The sequence below is a fragment of the Rattus norvegicus genome, chromosome 2 (genome assembly GCF_021556685.1).
Source record: "Rattus norvegicus strain SHRSP/BbbUtx chromosome 2, alternate assembly SHRSP_T2T, whole genome shotgun sequence".
NCBI classification, from domain to species: Eukaryota; Metazoa; Chordata; class Mammalia; order Rodentia; family Muridae; genus Rattus; species Rattus norvegicus.
The window spans coordinates 19,114,488-19,138,386 of NC_141535.1; the positions used below are offsets into that span (position 1 = coordinate 19,114,488).

The 23,899-nt window shown below is 37.3% G+C and overlaps 1 pseudogene; it reads left to right on the plus strand.

Moving 5' to 3' along the window:
• The first annotated feature begins 1,347 nt into the window (after positions 1–1,347).
• Zbtb26-ps1 (zinc finger and BTB domain containing 26, pseudogene 1) lies at positions 1,348–22,681 on the plus strand (annotated as a pseudogene).
• The last annotated feature ends 1,218 nt before the right edge of the window (positions 22,682–23,899 follow it).

A 23,899-nucleotide genomic window follows, 5' to 3' on the forward strand; every position in this document is an offset into this window, starting at 1 on the left:
ACTTTCTCTAGCTTTTCTTTTAGAGAATGTTAAGGTTTACTATTAATTAAGGCAAGGTCTTATTTGTCATTAATAAACTTGTAAGCCCTTATCTGAAATCTTAAAAAAAAAAGAGTATCTCTGAAGCCAGAGGAATAATAGTGAAGTAGACTCCATCCCAGAACCATTGCTGCCCTTCATTTTCCTCAGCTTTGTTCAAGCTTAGGGATAACTGAAGATTATAATTGAAGCTCTGAAGGATGGCCGTTTTCACAATATTGATACTACCTTCCCAAGAGGATTGAATGTCTTTCTATCTCCATTATAGAGATAAGTCATAAGTCCTTGATTTTATAAATCTTAAGTTGTATTAGTAAAAGAGAGTTTTTAAGGTCATTTATGAGTATTTTTGTACTCCTGATGACTTTCTCAGTGTGTTTGTTCTTGTTACGTGTGGAAATTACAATTTTACAAAAAAAACAAAAAACAAAAAACAAAAAAACAAAAAAAAAAACCTCCCAAAAATCAAAGAAAAAACCCCAGGGATTCATTGCCAGTGCTATGTTGCAGTTCTTTATATAAAGGTATATAAGAAGATGCATTCTTAAAATTATCCAAGACATACAGAGGAATCTTGGTCAGTAATTTGTTCTCAAGGTATGGTCATCTTTGATTTCAAATTATTTCAGAACTAACATAGAAACCCAACATTTTACTGGAAGAAAAATTGATCAGCTATCCAATGGATAGAAATGATTTAAGATCAGACTCATAGAGCCACATGTGATATGACAAAGGAGCCAGAAACACATACGGAGGAAAAAAGAGTTCCATATTTGATGCAAGACAAATTGGACAGGCATATGTGCAAGTATAACACTCAGGGCTCATCTTTCAGATTATATAGAATTGCAAATGGATTAAAGTCCTCAGGATAAGGCTTGATATACTGAATCTATTAGAGTATAGGTGATACATTTTAACTTAGGCACAGGAGAGGTCTTTCAGTAGAAGATCTATGTAGTTTTGGCAAAAAGATAAAAAATTGACAAATGAAAGCTCATGAAACAAAACAAAACAACAAAACCTTTGGTAAAGCAAAGAACAGCATCTCATGAAAATCATATGACCAATTATACTCCAGCAAAGGGTTATTGTCTAGATTATACAAAGAATTCACAAAACTAACTATAAAGGAACCACTCAGCCAATAATGGGGACACAGGAACTAAACAGATTTCTCAGATGAAATATAAATGGCTTGGACATGTTTCTAAAAATGTTCAACATCTTTACTCATAATAAAATACAAATTAAATCACTTTGATATTTAATCTTACCCAAGTTCGAATGGTTAGGGTAAGGAAGATGGACGACGACGATGATGATGATGATGATGATGATGATGATGATGATGATGATGATTTAGGTTTTAGAATCGATGGAATGAAATGTCCCTTAGATGTTAAGAAAGCTGAGATTATTTGGTAAAAGACTGGATTGAAAAATTTCTGATTAATGACCATATTAACAGAACTGGTCAACTTGTATATAAAAGCAATATTGTAGACTATGAAGTTCTAAATGCAACATCTATTTCATACTCCCTCTAAAGGCTAAAGAATCATAATGGAAGCAAGGGTGAAAAACAAAAACAAAAACCTGTTAGAGTCAGTGGATGACTACGCTGAAATGAGGTTTTCTGGACAAAACAAGGCTGTTACATAAGAGTACACCGCAGCCAAAACTACATGTATGAGACCTACACATGATTAAGCCTTATAAAGTTCAAGCACCAAAAGAAGGAAAGACAGGAATATTCACTCCTAGAGTAGGAGATATTGGCGATTGAGTTGGTTTTTCTCTTTTCCTCACATATGTAGTTCTTGAGACGTTACAGTCAATACATTAAATGTTCTAACCCACCCATGCACATGTGGAAAACACTAACTCAAAACCATAGTTAAAAAAGCCTGAAGTGGCCACACCTGTAGCCAGGTAGCACTTCCAGTGGAAGCGTAAGAACACCGATCCACCCACACAACCTTCCACCCGAAGTTTGTTCTGCCTACAAGAAATGGAACAAAGACCGAGGTAATGGCTAACAAATGACTGGTCCAACTTGAGATCAATTTCATATGGAGTGCTGGACCATGACAAGAAACCTGCTAAAGTGGACCTACAGATTGAAGCCCCAGAGATACAAAAGGGAAAATAGAAGCTTCCACTGATTCTGACTCCAGTCTCTCGTCACATAGCCACAGCATCCCTACCCCTGCCAACCCCACATGAGAGAATTGAAGCCATCAGTCACATAGGGGTAGTGCCCATAAGTCCCTCCTCATGTAAGATGAGGCATCTGAGGTCAAGCCACTAGGAAGTACCTGCTATCAGACTCTACCCAACCCAAAACGGTATATAAAATCTTTTCCGAAAGGAATAAAGTTTTGTGAGAATCACTCCATCTTCTGATAGCATCTGTCACAAGAGCTGTAAAACTGCCTGAGAAGAGAACACATTCCTGAAGCTTTCATCACCAAAAGCTCGCCTGTATTCTCCTCACTTTCTAGCTAGCCCTCTGCCAGCTCATCTCATTTCTTGCCACAGCCAGTATAGTGCTCAGAGCAGTAGAGGCTATAGGGGCAGCAGCAGCAGCAGCAGCAGCAGCAGCAGCAGCAGCAGCAGCAGCAGCAGCAGCAGCAGCAGCAGCAGCAGCAGCAGCAGAGGAAGCACAGGCACTTCTGCCTCCCTGATCATACCCTTTTCCCTTAGCATGAACCATCCCCACCTGGCTGGGAAGAAGGTCTCTGCAGATAGCCTTCAGTACTCTGACCCACAGTCCCTCTCAATATTAAGGATACTCTGTTATGCTTGCAGATAGGACCCTAGTATAAGTTTCTTTGGAGAGACTCCACCCAGCAGCTGACCAAAGTCGACGAAAAGAGACCCAGCGCTAAACAAAACAGATGGAAGTCTGAAGTGTGGAAGTTGTGTTAGAGCTAGGGAAAGGATTGAGGGACCCAGAAAGGATAGGAGCTCCACACAAAGACCCACACAGTCAACTTACCTGTATTCTTTGGAGCTCCCAGAGACTGAGCCAATAACCAAAGCAAATGCTTGGACTGCACTTAGGACCCCTGTACTTATGTACCAGAAACACAGCTTGGTCTCTTTGCCGGTCCCCCAGCAACTGGAGCAGGGGCTATCCTAAACTCTGTTGTCTGCCTATGGATCTTGTTCCCTAACTGGGCTGCCTTGTCTAGCCTCGGTGGGAGAGGTTGTTCCTAGTCCTGTGGGGACTTTATATGTCTGGGTAAGTCTCTACCCAAGGGGAGAATGAATGAGAGCAGGGGATATGTGAGGGAAGAACTAGGAGGTGCGAAATGCTGCCATCAGGATTTAAAGTGAATAAATAAATACATTAATGGAAAAATATATGCATGTATCTCCATGTGATATATTAAGCACACACACACATAACCATGTGTTAAGTGTATAAAAATTTAAATATGTGCATATATAATTTGAATATAGTTATACATGAAAATAAAAAATGAACTTGTGTAATATATGCAGAGTATGTAAGCTTTAACTTTGCCCATTGAAGTAGTATTTGTCTTTGTTGCTTTCCAATATAATCCAAACTAGTTAAAAGAAATATATAATTAATTCTCAATACCACTTCAGTGTAAGTATTAACTTACATATTTTACTATTTAAATAATACATAGAATTTATTACTAATGGTCAATAATTTGAAGCAGCTACAAAAGGTCAGCTGATAATATGGATGGATTGGGGTTTTATGTCACTTTCTACATTCAAGCAAACCATACACAGACACATAAAAACAAAAACATATTAATAAACATAACTATATTAACCATCTTCCAAGTATCTTGTGACTTAAATTGAACCTTTTGTGGTTATAGGAAGAGTATGCTTTCTTGTTATATTCTGATTTTCATTAAAAGGAGACACTGGTTTAGCAATTGATAGATAAAAAGATAGATAGATAGATAGATAGATAGATAGATAGATAGATAGATAGATAGAAAGAAGACATAAAATTGAGAGGAAATAGTGGTGATGTGCTGATCTAGTTAAGGGTAGAATTAAAAGGAAGAAAATAATGGTTGTACTTGATCAAAACCTTTTAGATGTATGTGTGATATTTTCATTAATAAAAACCAATCAATATGTTGAACAAATAATGAGTTAAAGGAGAAACAATATAGCAATAAAACTAAAATTTAAAATAAAATGGTTGGTAGGTTCAACTACAAGGGAAATTAAAAAGAAATCATATTATTTTTATTACTATTACGAGCCAAGGTTTAGACTATGCTTCTCACAGGGAAGAAGGTTACAGTTTGAGAAAACAAATTTTATTAGATCTGAATTTCCACTGATAAATTTTAAGACCATCCTTTTCTAAAATTGTGGCAGGGATAGAGAGAAAGTTGCCTCTAAGTATAGGAAGAAAAGACTCAACTACATTTTATGTAGAAATTGATAGCAATAGTAAAATATTCCAAGTGTCAGGGGACTTCACCTGTCCCGAGTGTCCCAAATGTCCCACATGTCAGCTGTTAAGTCAACCCTAAGCAGCTTTAAAAGTAACATTAGAATGAGGAACAGTAACACGACCTTTACATTATTTTATTTTATGAGTATGATTTATAATTATGTTAGGCAGAGATTTGTGTGACTGGCTCTGTCTTAAATCAAATTAAATGTGACTTTGTGCAATAAACTTTCCTAACACAACACATGACATCAAGGTTAATTCAGAAAACAGAAATGAAGTGAAAAAAATCTATAAGAAATTTTAGTGAGCTGATGACAGATTTATTATTGCTAAAATTTGTTCATTTAACTTGAAGAAGAAAAAAGTAATCATGTAATGTTCCCTTTCAAATCCTCATGCATTTTATGAAATCATTGCTTTGAAAATAGGGTCTTACTTTAAATTTAGTTGAACTTTTAAGGACAGAAAAACCATAGCAAAAACAACTTTATTATGACCATAATCATCGTCATTATTATTATTATTATTATTATTATTGTTGTTGTTATTGTTATTAATTGCTTGCTGTGATTTGAATTTTCATGACTGTGTATACTTGGGATTAAATCATCAAAAACAGAGAGAGATTTTATCCATGTAGTTTAGTAATATTTATAGCTTTTGTGTCTTTCATACTTTTGCTTTCAATTTCTCCATGAAATTGTTATGTCTATTTCTAAAAGCAATTTATTCTCCAAAGCATTATGTAAGCCTAAAGAGTAACTCATTATAAAGATTTTAAAAATAAAGGATTTCATAGGGCCTTCTGCCTGTATTGTTTCTTATTCACTAGAGTATGATAAGACTAATGATTAAGCAGTAAATTATCTTATATAAATGGAATTAACTAAAATAATATCTCAATACTATATCTGTTTTCATTTATCAGTGCAATGCAATTTATCTGGACATGTTAATTTAGACATAATAAAATTCATACTTTTAAAAAGTTTAATTACTCATATTTGCATGTGTTTATGATTGTGTGTGTGTGTGTGTGTGTGTGTGTGTGTGTGTGTGCTGTAGTCCCACAGAGGCTAGAAGAGGGTGTCAGATGCCTGGTACTTAGAATTACAGGAGACATCAAGCCACTGGCATAGGTGCTGCTAACTGAACTTGGGTCCTGTGAGTTGATATTTTTAATTCAAGAAACTTGTTTTTCAAAGTTTCAGTTGTTTTTGTGTTTGTTTTGGGCTGGGGCAGGTGCAAAGTTTCACCTTGTGACTCTACCTCACCAGAAACTACTCACTGTATAGAGCAGGCTAGTATCCATTTCACAAATATACGCTTGTTTCTGTATCCCATGGACTATGATAGAAGGCGTGTACATGTACTTTTCTGTCTGGCTCCCATAGGTGCTTTGTTTATACATAAATAGTACTTTACATGCAATCTATAATTAATGCATTAATTTAAATTTGCCTCAAACAGTTTTTTTAACTGAATAGTTAATTTTCTCATTCAGTTTTATGTTGTTAAACTCAAGTGAAAGAAACATGAAATCAAACTTTTTCATACAATAACTATTGACATTTATGTTTTCTTTGACTTTTATTGGAGGATATTTCTTGTTTTTTACATTTTTTCATTAGATAGTCTAGGATGATGTCATACAGCTGAAGGCAGGTACAAGACAGAACAAGGCCTGTCATTGGATGAGAAGGAATGATGGGCGGGAGAAAAGTTTGAGGAAGAGGAGGAGACTGGAATGGAAGGAGACTGAAGAGGAAGCCACCAAGAGAACATGGAAGCAGATGTTAAAATTCCACTCTGTACCTTTACAGGTTGTTATGAATGTTCTTAAAGGATGGATGTGTATAGGGCTTTGTACATGTAGGTAGCCAATTATATCTTATCATTTGGATCAGAGGTTATTGTGTTGTGTGTTCTTTCTTGTGGCAATGTAAGTTTAAGAGAGTATGTGGCAGCTGGGACACTAAGCTGCCAAGGAATTGAGATGTTTATTTCTGCCATGGTAGCCACCTGTGTTGGGATGTGGATGGGTAGAGAGATTGTTGCCAGGCTCAGAGTGAGGACTTTGGCAGTGGTATATGGGATGGAGCAAAGCAGGTGAGAGGCTTTGCTGACTGAGATTAAGATATTTTTCATATATCTTGGGGAAATGCGGTGCCAGACCTAATGGGGGTAAAAGATAATCATTGTTTTTTTTAATTTTACAGCAACAAGATATTATTTATTTACATTTTAAGTGTTATACCCTTCCCTGGTTTACCCTCTAGAAACACTCTATTCCATTCTCCTATCCCTGGTTCTATGAGGGTGCTCCCTTACCCACCCAAACACTTTCTCTGACCTCCCTGCCCTGACATTCCCCTGGGATGTAGGGCATCTAGCTTTCATGGAACCAAGGGCCTCTGCATCCATTGATGCCCAACAAAGCCACCCTCTGTTACATATGCTGCTGGAGCCATAGGCCCATCACTGTATAATCTTGGGATGGTGGTTTTGTTTCTGAGATATCTGAGGGGTCTGGTAGGTTGATATTGTTTTTCTTCTGATAAGGATGAAAACTCCTCAGCTCCTCAGCACTTTCTCGAACTCAGCCACTAAAGACCCTATCCTCACTTTAATGGTTGGCTGTGAGCATCCTACTCTGTATTTGTCATGGACTGACAGAACCTCTCAGGATACAGATATATCAGGTTCCAGACAGCATATACTTCTTGTCATCAGCAATATTGTCTGGGTTGGGTGGATGTATCTGTATAGGCTAGATCCCAGGTGGAACAGGCTATGAATGGTCATTCCTTCAGTCTCTGCTCCACACTTTGTCTCCATATCTCTCCCTATGAATATTTTTTGTTCTCCCTTCTAAGAAGGACTGAAGATCCACACTTTGGTCATCCATCTTCTTGAGCTTTATGTGGTTGGTGAATTGTATATGGATTTTCCAAGGTTTTGGTCTAATATCCACTTATCAATGAATGTATACCATGTGTGTTCTTTTGTGAATCGGATACCTCACTCACAATGATATTTTCTAGTTCAACCATTTGCCTAAGAATTTCATGAAATAATTGCTTTTAATAGCTGAGTAGTACTCCATTGTGTAAATTACCATATTTTCTATATCCATTCCTCTGTTGAAGGACATCTGTGTTCTCTCTGCCATCTGGCTATTATAAATAAGACTGCCATGAACCTAGTGTGGCATGTGTCCCTGTTATATGTTTGAGCATCTTTCATGTATATGCCCAGGAGTGGTATAGGTGGGTCCTCAGGTAGTACTATGGCCGGTTATCTGAGGAACCACCAAACTGATTTTCAGTGTGGTTGTACCACCAAGAATGATGGAATGTACCTCTTCCTCAACACCCTTGCCAGCATCTGTCACCTGAGATTTTTATCTTAGCCATTCTTACCAGTGTGAGGTGAAATTTCAGAGTTGCTTTGATTTGCATTTCCCTGATGACTGAGGATGTTGAACATTTCTTTAGGTCCTTCTAGGTGATTGGATATTCCTCATTTGAGAATTCTTTGTTTAGATATGTACCCCATTTTTAATAGGGCTATTTGATTCTCTGGAGTTTAACTCTTTGAGTTCTTTGTATGTATTGTATATTAACCCTCTATCAGATGTAGGATTGCTAAAGATCTTTTCACAATCTTTTGGTTGCTGTTTTGTTCTGTTGACAGAGTCCTTTGCCTTACAGAAATTTTGCAATTTTATGAGGTTCCAGTTGTCAATTCTTAATCTTAGAGCAAAAGCCCTTGGTGTTCTTTTCAGGAAAATTTCCCCTCTGCCCTTGTGGTCAAGGCTTCCCTACTTTTTCTTCAACCAGTTTCAGTGTATCTGATTTTATGTTGAGGTTCTTGATCTACTTGGATTTGAGCTGTGTACAAGGTGATAAGAATGGATCGATTTGCATTCTTCTAAATGCCGACTGCCAGTTGAAAAACCACCATTTGTTGAGAATGCTGTTTTTTTCCCCCCGCTGGATGTTTTTAGATTCTTTGTCAAAGATCAAATGACCCTGAGTGTTTGGGTTCATTACTGGGTCTTCAATTCTATTCCATTGATTTACCTACCTTAGAAATTAAAGAATTTTTAGAATTAATGGAAATAAAGGCACAACATACCCAAACTTATGGGACACAATGAAAGCAGTGCTAAGAGGAAATTGCATAGCTCTGAGTGCCTCCAAGAAGAAACTGGAGAGAGCACAGTAGCAGCTGGAAAGCATGCCTGAAAGTTCTAGAAGAAAAAGAAAAAAATAAACCCAAGAAGAGTAGACAGCAGGAAATGATCAAGCTCAGGGCTGAAATCAACCAAGTAGAAACGAAAAGAACTATACAAAGAATCAACAACACCAGGAGCTGTTTTGTTTTTTGTTTTCTTCACAAAATCAACAACATAGATGAACCCTTAGAGTAACCAGAGGGCACAGAGAAAGTATCCAAATTAACAAATTCAGAAATGAAAAGGCAGACAGAGCATCAGAAACTGAGGAAATTCAAAAATGATCAGATCCTACTACACAAGTCAATACTCAACAAAACTAGAAAATCTGGATGAAATGGAGAATTGTACCAAAGTTAAATCAAGATCAGATAAACCATCTAAACATTACCATAACCCTTAAGAAATAGAGGCAGTCATTAAAAGTGTCTCAACCAGAAAAAAAAAAGCCCAGGACCACATAGGGTTTAGTGGAGAATTCTACAAGACATTCATAGAAGAATGAATAACAATACTCTGCAAACTATTCCACAAAATAGAAACAGAAGGAACACTATTCAATTTGTTCTATGAAGTCACATTGTGCTGATCCCAAAAACCACAGAAGGACCCAACAAAGAAAGAAGTTCAGACTAATTTAACTTATGAATATTGATGCAAAAAGAATAAAAATTTAAAAAACCAAATCCAAGAACATCAAAACAATGATTCATCATGACCAAGTAGGCCTCACACCAGGGATTCAGGGATGGTTTAATATACAGAAATCCATCAACTTAATCCACTATGTAAACAAAAGGGGGAAAAACACACATACAAGGTGATCTCATTAGATGCTGAGAAAACATTTGACCAAATTCAATACCCCTTCATGATAAAAGTCATGGAAAGAGCAGGAAGTCAAGGCCCATACCTAAACAAAGTAAAAGCAATATACAGCAAACCTGTAGCTAACATCAAGCTAAATGGAGAGAAACTTGAAACAAACCCACAATAATCAGGGACTAGACAAGGCTGCCCACTCTCTTTCTGCCTATTAAATATTGTACTTGAATTCCTAGCCAGAACAATTAAACAAGAACAAGATGTCAAAGAGATATACCAATTGAAAAAGAATAAGTCAAAATATCACTATTTGCAAATGATATGATAGTATAGTTAAGTGATCCCAAAAATTTCATCAGAGAGTTCCTAAACATGATAAACAACTTTGGCAACGTGGCTGGATATAAAATTAACTCAAACAATAATTAATAATTATTAATAATAATTTTATTATTATTACTTCAGTGCTTTCCTTATTTTTTGTTATGGGCTTTTTTAAATTTGATTTTCTGAGATAGAGTTTCTCTTTGTAGCCCTGGCTGTCCAAGAACCTATATATAGTCTCTCCAACAAAGCTGGTCTCAAATTCAGAGGTCTGCCTACCTTTGTCCCCTGAAGGCTGAAATGAAAGTTAGGTAGTATCACTTCCTGGCAGTGATTTCTTATATACATGTAAGTACGTTGTATATATATAATCTTTTTAAAAGATGCCAGGGCCCAGCCTTGACATCAAGGACTAGATATACATGGTAGGGAAATAAGAAAATACAACAGTTGTAGAAGCTGACAGGCTTGTTCATACAGTGAGACCTTTCTGAACTTGGGAGTCAGATTGCTTATTTAGTTGTGACTCAGCCCCTGTCTTTTTTTGAAACCATACAAGGAAGCTGACTTACAAAGTTCATGGGGTGGAAGGGGGTAAATGCTTCTCTTTTTTCCTGTGTCAACATTTTCATGTGATACAGAGAAGAACAGCGTTAGAACAGTAAAAAGAAACTATAACATCTCAAAAATAAAAATTTTATGACAAGCAGAATTTTTTTTATATCTCTGACCACCAGTCTCTGGTGAGATGAAGAGTCATTGGAGCTCTGTTTAGGAAATTTCCTCCTGTGCCAATGAGTTCAAGGCTCTTTCCCACTTTCCTTTCTATTAGGTTCAGTGTACCTGGTTTTATGTTGAGGTTCTTGATCCATGTGGATTTGAGCTTTGTGTGTGGTGACAAATATGAGTCTATTTTCCTTTTTCTATATACAGAAATCCAGTTAAACCAGCACCATTTATTGAAGATGCTTTCTTTTTTCCATTGTATATTTTTTGGCTTCTTTGTCAAAGAAAAAGTGTGTGTAAGTGTGTGATTTTGTTTCTGGATCTTAAATTCTATTCCACTGATCAACCTGTCTATTCCTGTACCAATACCATGTAGTTTTTATCAATATTGCTCTGTAGTAGAGCTTGAGTTTAGGGATGGTGATTCCACCAGCCTTTCTTTTGCTATCAAATATTTTCACTATTCTAGGTTTTTGGCCTTTCCAGGTGAATTTCAGAATTGCTCTTGCCTTGTCTTTGTAGAATTGTGTTGGAATTTTGATGGGGATTGCACTGAATCTATAGATTGCTGATCGTAGAATGGCCATTTTTACTATGTTAATTCTGCCAATCCATGTCCATGGAGGATCTCTTCATTTTCTGAGATCATCCTTGATTTCTTTTTTTTTTTTTTCTTTTTTTTTTTTCCGGAGCTGGGGACCGAACCCAGGGCCGTGCGCTTCCTAGGTAAGCGCTCTGCCACTGAGCTAAATCCCCAGCCCCCCCCCCCTGATTTCTTTCTTGATAGATTTGAAGTTCTTTTTATACGGATCTTTCACTTGTTTGGTTAGAGTTACCCCCAGATATTTAATATTATCTGTAGCTATTGTGAAGGAAGTTGTTTCCCCAATTTCTTTCTTGGCCTGCTTATCATTTGAATAAAGAAAATCTACTGATTTATTTGAGTTAATTTTATATCCAGCCAACTTGCTGAGGTTTTTTATCAGTAGGAGAAATTCTCTGGTAGAATTTTTGTGGTGGGCTATGTATACTACCATTTCATCTGCAAAGAGCAATACCTTAATTCTTTCTTGCCAATTTGTATCCCCTTAATTTCTTTACCAGTGCACTTATTGCTATGAATTTTCCTCTTAGCACTGCTTTCATTGTGTCCCATAATTTGGGTTTGGTGTATCAACATTTTCATTTAATTCTTTTAAGTTAATTTTTAATTTCTTTATTTTATCCCTGACCAAATTTTCATTGAGTAGAGAGTTGTTCAGTTTCCACATATGTTGGTTTTCTGTTGCTTTTGCTGTTCCTGAAGATCAGCACTGAATCTAATAGAAGGGAAAGAGGGAAAAAGCCTTGAAATCATTGGTACAGGGGGGAATTTCTTAAAGAGAACTCCAATGGTCCAAGCTCTGATAAATGGGACCACATGAAAGTGGAAAGCTTTTGTAAGGCAAAGGACATAGTCAACAAAACAAATCAGCATCCTGTAGATTGGGAAAAATCCTTCAGTAACCCCATATCTGATAGAGGGCTAATATCCAAAGTATATAAAGAACTCAGGAAGTTAATTAATAAAAAAACCGAACAACCAAATCAAAAAATGGGATATAGAGGTAAACTGAATATTCACAACAGATGAATCTCAAACGGCTGAGAAGCACCTAAAGAAAGTTCAAAGTCCTTAATGATGAGAGAAATGCAAATCAAAATGACCCTAAAATTCCACCTTATACCTGTCAGAATGGCTAAGATCAAAAACTCAGGTAATAACACATGTTGGCTAGGATGTGGAGAAAGAGAAACACTAGACTATTGCTGGTAAGATTGCAAACTGGTACAACCACTCTGGCATTCCTCAGTAAATTGGAAATAGACCTACTTAAAGACCCAGCAATACATCTCTTGGAAATACACACAAAATATACCCAACCATGCCACAGGGGCACATGTTTTACTATGTTCATAGTGGCCTTATTTATGATAGCCAGAAGCTAGAAACAACCCAGGTGTTGCATGACAGAAGAATGGATACAGAAAATGTAGTTCATTTACACAATGGAATACTACTCAGCTATTGTTGCCGTAATTATTTAAAAATGGCATCTTTTATCCTACAATAGTGCTGGCACCATAGGGCCACTTGACATCTGCGGAGTACCTCCAGTCAGAGGCATCAGTTCCAGTTTTGCACTATGCCAAATTACTTCTAACTAGCCTCCAGCCCCAGCAGTCTGTCGGTCCCCATTGCTGCTCTCTCCCAGCAAGGAACTCTCTGGTCCCAGCTACTCAGTAAAATCAGGACACTAGAGGTCCCGCAGTGGCTGCCCTATCATGGCCACTTGTCATGGACTCTGCCTACATGCCCAGCAACCGGCCCCTGGTAGTTATAGTTTAAACTTCGAGCAACCTGTGCTAATCAAGACTCAATATCATGTAATTTAGCAACCACATTTTTATGTTTAATTCTCAAGTCACAATATGTCTATACAATAAACTCACAACCAATTGATAAAGATATATACTTCCCAGCCTAGATAAGATAAATTGTTTTATAGAAATCCATCCCTTAAGAAATATTCATAACTACCGGTGACCTTTTACAACTACATGGATCTGGGCCATCCTTTTCTGCTTTAATCTTGGTTCTTTCCCTTTTTTCTCCTCTCTCCTGTCTTACAAAAATTTTGTCCCCACCTTATCTTTTAACTGTCCAATCATGGGCCTTTTCCCATTCTGTGCCAGCCCTCAGCTGTATAACCTACAAGATATTAAGAACACAGGCATCCTGAGTTTTGCATGGAAATGGATGGAACTAGAAAATATCCTGAGTGAGGTAACTTAGATCCAAAAGTACATGCATGGCATTTTCTCAATAATAAGTGGATAATAGCAAAAAAAAAAAAAAGAGAGAGAGAGAGAGAGAGAGAGAGAGAGAGAGAGAGAGAGAGAAAGTACAGACTACCCAATATACAGTCCATAAAACTCAAAAAGGTCAACAAGCTGAAGGGCCCAATTGGGGACACCTCAGTCCCACTTGGGAGTGAGAAGAAAGCTTCCACAGGAGAGAGGGAGGAAGGAACAGGGGAGGAAAGGGGATAGGGAGTGGGAAGAGGGGAACATGATCTGGTATTGGGTGGGGGAAAAGGGCTGAATGTCTGAGTGCCAGCAGAAAGAATGGAAACAGGCAGCCTCTGGAGGAAGGAAGTTTGCAGGACACTTCAGAATGTACCAGAGACCTGGGAAGTGAGAGAATCTCAAGAGTCAAAGGGCAGCACCCTACATGAAATGCTCTATACTGGTATTGAGCCAACCTCCAGGAAAAAGACAGGGCATCAAGTGTAGGATGGTGTTGCTATCCCACAGTCAAAACTCTAACCCATTATTCTTCCCATCTGAAGGAAATGTAGGCATCTAAATGGAGAAGAGCAGTGACAACCCAAAGTGTGGTTCAGGTCCAGGGGAGGCCCAAGACCTCATAACATTACTGAGGCTATGAGGCACTCACAAAGAGGTGTCTATCATGTCTGCCTTATAAAAGACCCAACAATCATCTTAAAGAGTCAGATGCAATTATGTGCAGTTAACCAATGAAGCTGCTAACCCCTCTGGTTGAATTCTGGAAAAGCTAGAGGAAGCTATGGAGGATGGCCACCCTGTAGGAGGACCAGCAGTATCAGTTAACATGAACATCCGAGATCTCTCTGACATCAAACAGGCAGCATATACTAGCTGAGATGAGGCACACAATACATATACAGCAGAAGATTCCCAGGTTTGGATTCAGTCAGAGAAGATGCACTTAACCCTCCAGAGACTGGAGGCCCCAGGGAATTTAGAGATCTGGTTGAGTGGGTGAGGTAAGGACATCCTCATGGAGACGCCAAGGAAGGGGGGTTGTCAGGGAGAATGTACGGGATGTGGAACAGTTGGAAGGTGGACCAGGAGGGGAATAAAATATGGAATGTAAAATAAATAATAATGAAAGATAACATATATGTTTTTGAGTAACAAAACCAAGGACTTTATCATTGAGGTTTTATCATTGACCAGTAGTTATAATTACTTTATTTCTTTCTGTGTTTCTAAGCTTACATAAGGTAAATTACTCCTCTGCTTTAAAATTAATGAATAGTTACACAGAGACACAGTGTTATGCAAAGTAAACAAGAACAATTAGTAACGATAGGAGGGCAAGCTTAATCTAAGATAATGGCACTATTTGAATATCAGCAGGAAAATAGTCAGAAAAGGTGGTTAATAGATATGCAATTATGCCAGAAAAAAGATTGAGAGAATTGAAGCAAGGCATCAAAACACTTTTAACTTCAGCAGAAATAGACATGATAAAATTGAGATAGTTGTAGCAGTGGACCATTATGAAAAGTCCAGTATTTTAAAATCTGATTACAAATGTATCTTTTGTATGTACAAACTATTCATGCACTAAAACTTTCAATTTGTGTTGCTTAATATATTTATAAAGAGAACAGTACAGATGTAATGTACTAATATTCCTCCGGGCAAACCTCAAAAAGAGATTCATACCTGCTAATTATTATACTGTAATCTTCATTGTTATAATATCTTAAAAACTTATTTAAAATTTCAAGGCATCATTTTAAATTGTATTGTTTAGTCCAGGCTGGACTTACACTTGGAATGCTCCTGCCTCTGCCTCTTTCAGCAAATCCTACCAGAGTATGCCACCATAACTAGTAGAAATTGACCCATCCTTATTGCCCTGGACAAAGCTCAAGTCCAAGTGGGTCAAGGAACACCACATAAAACCAGATACACTCAAACTAATAGAAGAAAGATGGGGAAAGAATCTCAATCACATGAAAACTGGGGAAATTTTCCTGAAAAGAACACCAATGGCTTATGCTCTAAGATCAAGTATCGACAACTAGAACCTCATAAAATTGCAAAGTTTCTGTAAAGCAAAAGACACTGTCATTAGGACAAAATGGCAACCCAAAAGATCTTTAGCAACCCTACATCCAAAAGAGGGCTAATATCCAATATATACAAATAACTCAGAAAGTTACACTCCAGAGAATCAAATAACACTATTAAATAATGGGGTACAGAGCTAAACAAAGAATTCTCACCTGAGGAATATCGAATGGCCGAGAAGGACCTAACAAAATGTTCAACATCCTTAGTCATCAGGGAAATGCAAATCTAAAGAACCCTAAGATTCATTTTCACCTCAAACCAGTGAAAATTGCTAAGATCAAAAACTAGGTGACAACAGATGCTGGCAAGGAGGTTGAGAAAGAGGATCACTCCTCCATTGTTGGTAGGATTGCAAGCTGGTAAAACCACTCTGGAAATCAGTATGGAGGATCTTAAGTAAGTTGGATATAATTCTACCTGAGGACCCAGCTACACCATTCCTAGGCATATACCCAGAAGATGTTCCAACATAAAACAAGGAGACAAGCTCCAGTATGTTCATAGCAGCCTTATTTATAATAGCCAGAAGTTGGAAAGAATCCAGAGGAATTCAATAGAGGAATGGATATGGAAAATGTGGTACATTTACATAATGGAGTACTTCTTAGCCAATAAAAACAACGACTTCATGAAATTCATAGGCAAATGGATGGAACTAGAAAATAACATCCTGAATGAGGTAACCCAATCACAAAAAACAAGACAAACAAAAAATAAAAAAAAAACAGAAACAAAACAAAACACAATAAAAATCCATGGTATGCATTCACTGATAAGTGTGTATTAGCCCAAAAGCTTGAATCACCCAAGATACAATCCACGGACCACAGGAACCACAAGAAGAAGGATGACCAAAGTATGGATGGTTCAGTTCTTCTTAGAAGGGGGAACAAAAATTTTGATAGGAGGAGATATGGAGAAAAAGTTTGGAGCAGAGACCGAAGGAATGGCCATTTAGAGCTCCACTTGGGGATCCAGCCTACATACATAAAGCCACCAAACCCAGTCAGTATTGCTGAAGCCCTTGTCATCACATGCTGACAGGAGCCTGAAATAGCTGTCTCCAGAGAGGCTCTGCTAGAGCATGGCAAATACAGAAGCTAATGGTAACAACTAACCATTGAACTGAGAATGAAGTTCCCATTGTAGGATTAGAGAAAGGATTGAAGGAGCTGAAAGGGTTTCCAACCCAATAAGAATAATAGTACCAACCAACCAGAGCTCCCAGGAACTAAACCACAATCCAAAGTGTACAGGTGGACAGACCCATGTCTCTAGCTGCATATATAGCAAAGGATGTCTTTGTTGGGCATCAAGGAGAAAAGAAGCTCGTGGTTCTGCCAAGGCTAGACAGCCCCCTGGCCAGTGTAGGGGAAATCATGGCAGGGAGGGGGGAAGATATGGGTGGTTGTAGGGGGGAACACCCTTATAGAAGAAGACGGAGGAGCAAACTTACCTATGAAATACTTCATGAGGATGCTTCTCATACCCAACACTGTCACTTTATTTAAAAACCATTTAAAATATTATTATTAATATAAGTTGAGACTAGATATTGTACTAGACTAAACTTTATTTTTTAAAATTCCCTATATAGTAAAAAGGTAGCCTTTTCACAAAAATATTTATTGTGGTTAATCCTTTTTCACAGTTTCTATACCTCACCACATCATTCTATCCCTATTGTTGCCTAAAGTTTTCTACTTCTAGTATTTTCCCCATTCTACTTTTGTTATTAATGACCTATCTCCTTTCCCTTTAGGTATCTTCCAGAGTCATGACCCTTCTTTAATTAGCTTTTATAAGGATATTAAGCTAAATATTAAATCTAAAGATTCAATGATAGACTACACATAATAAATGAAAGTGAGGTGTGTTGCTTTCTGGACCTTAATGTTCATTTATGGTGATTCTCCCTCTGTTCTCAGTTCCATTGATATTCTCAGAAATATCATAGTTTTACTTACTTTTACAGTTGAATAAAATCACTGTGAGTATCTGCACAATATTTTCACTACCAGTTTATCAGTTTGGTAAATCCTTCAAACTAGTATTAAAAATATATTTTGGAACTTATCTAGCTAAAGAGGTGCAGGGCTTCTGAAAAAAAAAGTTTAGAAGCCTGAATAATTAAATTGAGAAAGGTGCTATAAGAAGGAATTACCTTCTACATTCACAGATTGGTAGAGTTAATAATTTGAAAATAACTATTCTACAAAAAGAAATTAACACATTCAATGCAGTTGCAACCCAAATCATTGACCTGTTTTTCACAGAAATTGAAACCTAAAGTGAAATTTATATGGAAATGAAAAAACATATAAAACCAAAACAACCTTGAGTTAACAAATAATGCTGGATGCATAGCATTACAGGTCTCAACTTATTCTATAGAATCTTTGTAAGAAAAACAGGATGGGGGCTAGAGAGATGGCTCAGTGGTTAGGAGCACTAACTGCTCTTTCAGAGGTCCTGAATTCAATTCCCAGCAACCACATGGTGGCTCAAAACCATCTGTAATGAGATTTAATACCCTTCTTCTGGTGTGTCTGAAGACAGTTAAAATGTATAGTATACCTAAAATAAAAAAATAATTCTTAAATAAAAAAGAAAAACAGGATGGTACTAGTGCATAAATAAGTACATAGACCGGTGTGATTCAAAAGAAGATATTTAATGAACGTATTCAAGTATATGTAAGTACGGCTATTTTATCTTTCGCAAAGGTTCCAAAAATATATACCCAAGAAAAAAAACATCCTAATCAAATGCTATTGAGAAAAATATATGTTTAAATATAGAAGAAGAAAACACATTCTTAACTCTCATCCTGTAGAAAATTAGAATGCAAATAAATTAAAGAGAGAATGTAAAACCCATGACTCTGAAAATTATGAGAGAGATTGCATTGCATGGTGTATAATTAGGTAAGGCTTTCTAACTAGGTCTCAAGTCATTTAGAAAATATGGCCAACAATTGATAAATAGAACTTCATGGAATAGCTGCTTTTGTACAGCAATAGAAACAGTTTAGTTACTAGAGAGCTTACAGTAGAAAATAGTATCCGGAAGTTGTACATTCAACAGATAAATAAAGTGTTAAACATGCAAATAATTCAAAGTTCAAAACACTGAAAATATCACAACAGATTTAAACAGTTCTCAAATAGTAAATACAAATGGACAATCAATATTATCATCCTGTGTGAGGTAACCCAATCACTGAAAAACACACATGGTATGCACTCATTGATAAGTGGCTATTAGCCCAAATGCTTGAATTACCCTAGATGCCTAGAACACATGAAACTCAAGACTGATGATCAAAATGCGAATGCTTCACTCCTTTAAAAGGGGAACAAAAATACCTTTGGCAGAGAATAGAGAGGCAAACATTAAAACAGAGGCAGAAGGAACACCCATTCAGAGCCTGCCCCACATGTGGCCCTTACATATACAGCCACCCAATTAGACAAGATAGATGAAGCAAAGACGTGCAGGCCGACAGGAGCTGGATGTATATCTCTCCTGAGAGACACAGCCAGAATACAGCAAATACATTGGCGAATGCCAGCAGCAAACCCGTGAACTGAGAACGAGACCCCCATTAAAGGAATCAGAGAAAAGACTAGAAGAGCTTGAAAGGGCTTGAGACCCCCTATGAACAACAATGCCAACCAACCAGAGCTTCCAGGGACTAAGCCACTACCCAAAGACTATACATGAACTGACCCTGGGCTCCAACCTCTTAGGTAGCAATGAATAGCCTAGTAAGAGCACCAGTGGAAAGGGAAGCCCTTGGTCCTGCTAAGACTGAACCCCTAGTGAACGTGATTGTTGGGGGGAGGGCGGTAATGGGGGGAGGATGGGGAGGGGAACACCCAGATAGAAGGGGAGGGGGAGGGGCTAGGGGGATGTTGGCCCAGAAACCGGGAAAGGGAATAACAATCAAATGTAAATAAGAAATTCTCAAGTTAATAAAGAAAAAAAGAAAAAAAAGTATTCAATATCATTCGCTGTCTGACAAATGTAAGCTATAACTTCTCTGAGATTCCATCTAAACTCACCATCAAGAAATCAAAGGACAACAATGCAAGTAAGGAAGTAGATAAAGAAAAAATCATAATACTCTTTGAGCAAATGAAATTCATTGCATACACTATACAAATTAATACGACATTACTTAAAAATCCTTGAAAGTGTACTCCAAAAACAAGTGCTATTTCATAAGAAAGTAGGTACCTTCCTAATTTAGGTACATTTCCTAATACCTATATTTAAATTCCATTTAATTACCTTTGGAATTTCCATAGACCATTATCTAGCACATTATCAAGTTTCCATCACTTTAAAAATGTACACGAGCTATAGCTTTAATTAATTTTATTTAGTTATGAATTTGATGTGTACAGGAATATTTGAGCCATGGTGTTTATGTATAATGACTGTATCCATATTTATTTCTACTCTTTTATACTATACTTTATCTATAATTACACCTACACTTACAGTTATACCTATACCTTCTTTGTATCTATACCTGTACTATATATATATGTATATATATATGTATATATCATCTATATATCAGTCTCTGTCATCTATATCCTATCAATCATCTGTCTACCATCTATTTATATTACTACTATTGATATCAATCCTGTATAAACTATGAGAAGAAATTTCTAAGTGTATAGTAGATATAGAAGTCAGTCATGATTATTATTCTGTTTCACAGATGTTTAACGGTGATATTAAATTTGTACTAAAAAATAAATATTGTGAAGAGAATTTTATGGAAAACTGTTATATGCTTATCCACTTTGGAAGGTAGAAAGTGCAGTATTGTTTGTTTGTCCATTTTGGCAGAGACAGTTCTTCCCACTTTAGTCTAAGCTGTCTTTGAAATCATTATTAACTGAAAACTTTAAACTTGCAACCCTTAGGCTTTATGATAGTAGGTATGTGCCACATACACCATAACTTTTATCTATTTTTTGTAAGTAATTTAGAAAAAGAAAACATTGAGCTCAGATTATTCCATTCATTTATCTTAAAAACATATCTAATGATTGTATCATCAATAAAACATATAGAAAAAGATTTGTAAATGATTTACTTATGATTTATAGCGAACAAGTCATTAAATTACTACTTTACTGAAAATTTACTAAGCCTGGAGCCCCAAGGGACCAGAACTCCTGGCTTTGCGAGATCCAGATGATGGCCATTTCCCAGGGTCTGTAAGTTTGTAGGTGACCTTAGATCCGGTCTCTGGAAATGAAGTTCCCGTGGGGACGTGCTCCAACCGGCCCTGGGATGGGAGCCAAAGATCTGGTCTAGGTACCTGAACTCTTGAACCATTGAACTGGCTCATGCTGCATTCTACCCTTTACCCCTTCCTGAATCTGCAGTGTAGTCTCAGGATGCCCCAGGGACCACCTCCTGGAACCCTCTACATAGGGCCCTGTAGCTGGTCAAGAAGCCAGAATCTGGCATTTTATAAAAAGTGCTGTAGTTGAGGCCGGCCGAAAATTGAACAGCAGGAAAGAGCCAAGGCAAGGCCTTCAGTGTCAAGCACAAGACTACTGGGTAGCCACAGGCAGCTGTCCAGCGTAAGCACTGGGCATGCAAATGTGGAGATCAGTCTAATCATCATGGCATGTGGGCCATGAGAAGGTTTGGCATCATAGAAGAGCACTGAAAAAGAAGGTCTGCCAACATGTCTGAAAGATCCTTCACTTCAAGTTTGAAAATCATGGAGATTCAAGGTTACAAAAGATTAACAATTTAAAAGAAGAGAATAATTTTTTTTTTGGTGTTGCAGTTCTTATAGATGATGTTGAGGTGCAGGAGCATAAAATTTTTTTTGGTGCATTTTCTCACTTCTTAAGAGACCAATTTTTGGGGTTGGGGATTTAGCTCAGTGGCAGAGCGCTTGCCTAGAAAGCACAAGGCCCTGGGTTCGGTCCCCAGCTCTGGAAAAAAAGAAAGAGACCAATTTTTACTTAATGATTCTTGAGAGGTGAAAATGTCCATATTACAGAATTCTGATGTGGGGAGACAATTGCTCTTATCCTGTTATAGTGGTGTGCCCAAATTCCCTGAGATAGAAATGGTAAATTAATTAACTGCTGAGAGTTTTCTTCAGATGAGCCACATTGTAGAATGGTGCACACAGACACTGAGAAAGTTTATAAAGACAAAGCAACCAGTGGATAATAAATAGGGAACTGAACCACAGAGAGCTTTTCTCCAGTTGAAAGAACAGCAGGGAGATGCCAGATGCTCTTCAAAACAGGACTTACCTTGTATTCATCCACCTGAAGAAAGTATGGATTTGGAGTTCAGTAATATTCAGATTGTTAAGGTAGAATTTGCTGGGGATATATCAGAAGATAGAAGTAAAATAGATCAGAACCAGTACATATGTTCTGAACCCTCTGTCTTACATTTATCAGAGACTCAGCACTCCCTGATAAACTCAACTGTGGAAAACAGAGTTAATGAACTAGACCAGAGCCATCTCCAAAATTACACTTTTTCTTACACAGGCAATGATGACATCACCATGACCTCAAAAGATGTCTTTGGGCCTAATATTCGAAGTGTAAACAAAGACTTACAGTGGCATCAGCAGTACCCAAAGTGTGTCAGGATACTCTGTCTCCAGCAGAACTTTGCCAACCATTTAAAAATGCACAAACTCTTTATGTGTCTACTCTGAAGCAAGACTTTCACTGAAAAAGACAATTTTCATTGACACATTCCAGTGTAAAATCTTTGGGAAAACCTTTTCTCAGAAGTGTTCCTTAACCTTCACAGTGGAGATAAGCCCCAGAAATGTAACTATTGTGACATGGTTTTTTTCACATAAGCCAGCGTTGAGGAAACACCTTAAAGAGCTGCGTGGCAAAAACAGCTTTGATAATGCCAATGAGAGGAATGTACAAGACCTCACAGTGGATTTTGACTCTTTTGCATGTACGACAGTCACAGACTATAATTATCAGCCACAACCGGATGCAACACGGGTCCTGGATGCAGGTAAACTGACCCAAGCTGTCCTCAGCTGAAGGAGTGACAGTACATGTGTAAATTGAACAGGGCTCAGTCCTGACAGCCAGAGCTAACAGAGTATGGCAATAGTCTCTGAGCTGTTTTAGGAGTCACTTGGTAGTTTCTTCTACAAAGCCGCCAATCGGGTGGTAGTGAGTTGAAGTCCTAGCAGACTAGGTGACTCCCCTCTGCAACAGTTTTGCTTTCCTTTGACTCCCTCCTGCTTCTTTTTGGAGTTATTGAGCCTGTGATGTCTGTTCTCCTTTCCTAATTCCATTTGTCTACCTAGGGTTGATATATGTCTCAGACAGACACTATTTTAATTTTTTTACGAAGCGTATTCTCAAGGTACCAACAAACAACATTATCTATGTCCTACTAATAAATGCTGTATTTAGGAAAATTAATATTTTTCCTTGGTGGGAAAATGAGGCTAGGATAGATGATGATACTGCTGTGATATGTGATAGAGTTTCTGTTTGTCTACTATGATTCATCCAAAGCTGATGAGTGAATCTGCTATCTGCCATTTTTACTTTTTAGGAACTGATATGGAGAAGTACATGGGTTTGTATTTTAAATACTAATAACCCATTGAAATTTCCTTATAGCCCAGAATATAATTTTTGAGCATCTTCTGCAGATACGTAGGGACTGCCATGGGGAGAATAATCAGTAAATGATAGAAATATAATAAAACTGAGTGGGTACATGGAAGGCTTCCTAAGTATTATGACCTAATAAGAGGCCAGCTGCTTACATATATATCTTGTTGATGCTCTTGTAATTAGAAGTGCTTTAGGCATATTTACCTGAAGTAAAGAATAATGGACTATGTTGTAGTCTAAACTATGTCTTTACATAAGAAAGGTGTGTTTAGCCATAACCTGTCCAGTATAGAGTTAATGTTTCTGGTCTTTGCTTTTCACCTGTACCTTCACCTTGGAAATTGATGAAAAAATTAAATGTGATACAGAGGAACTACCAGAATTTTTGCATTTATATAGTCTTAGAGATACATAGTATACTGTCCACTTTTGCTATTTTTGATAGTTCGTCTGTCTTTAAGGATGGAAAATACAATTCATTATCCTGAAGTAAATTTTAGACATTAGTTTGAGTCCAAGGGTTACAATGAGGTGATTGCTGGAGAACTTAGAGACTCTTGAAAGATTGCTTATACTATCTCTGTTGTTTGAAATAGGGACATTTAGAGCCAAACAGGTAACCTGGCCACCATTAGCCCAAATACACCTGACTAA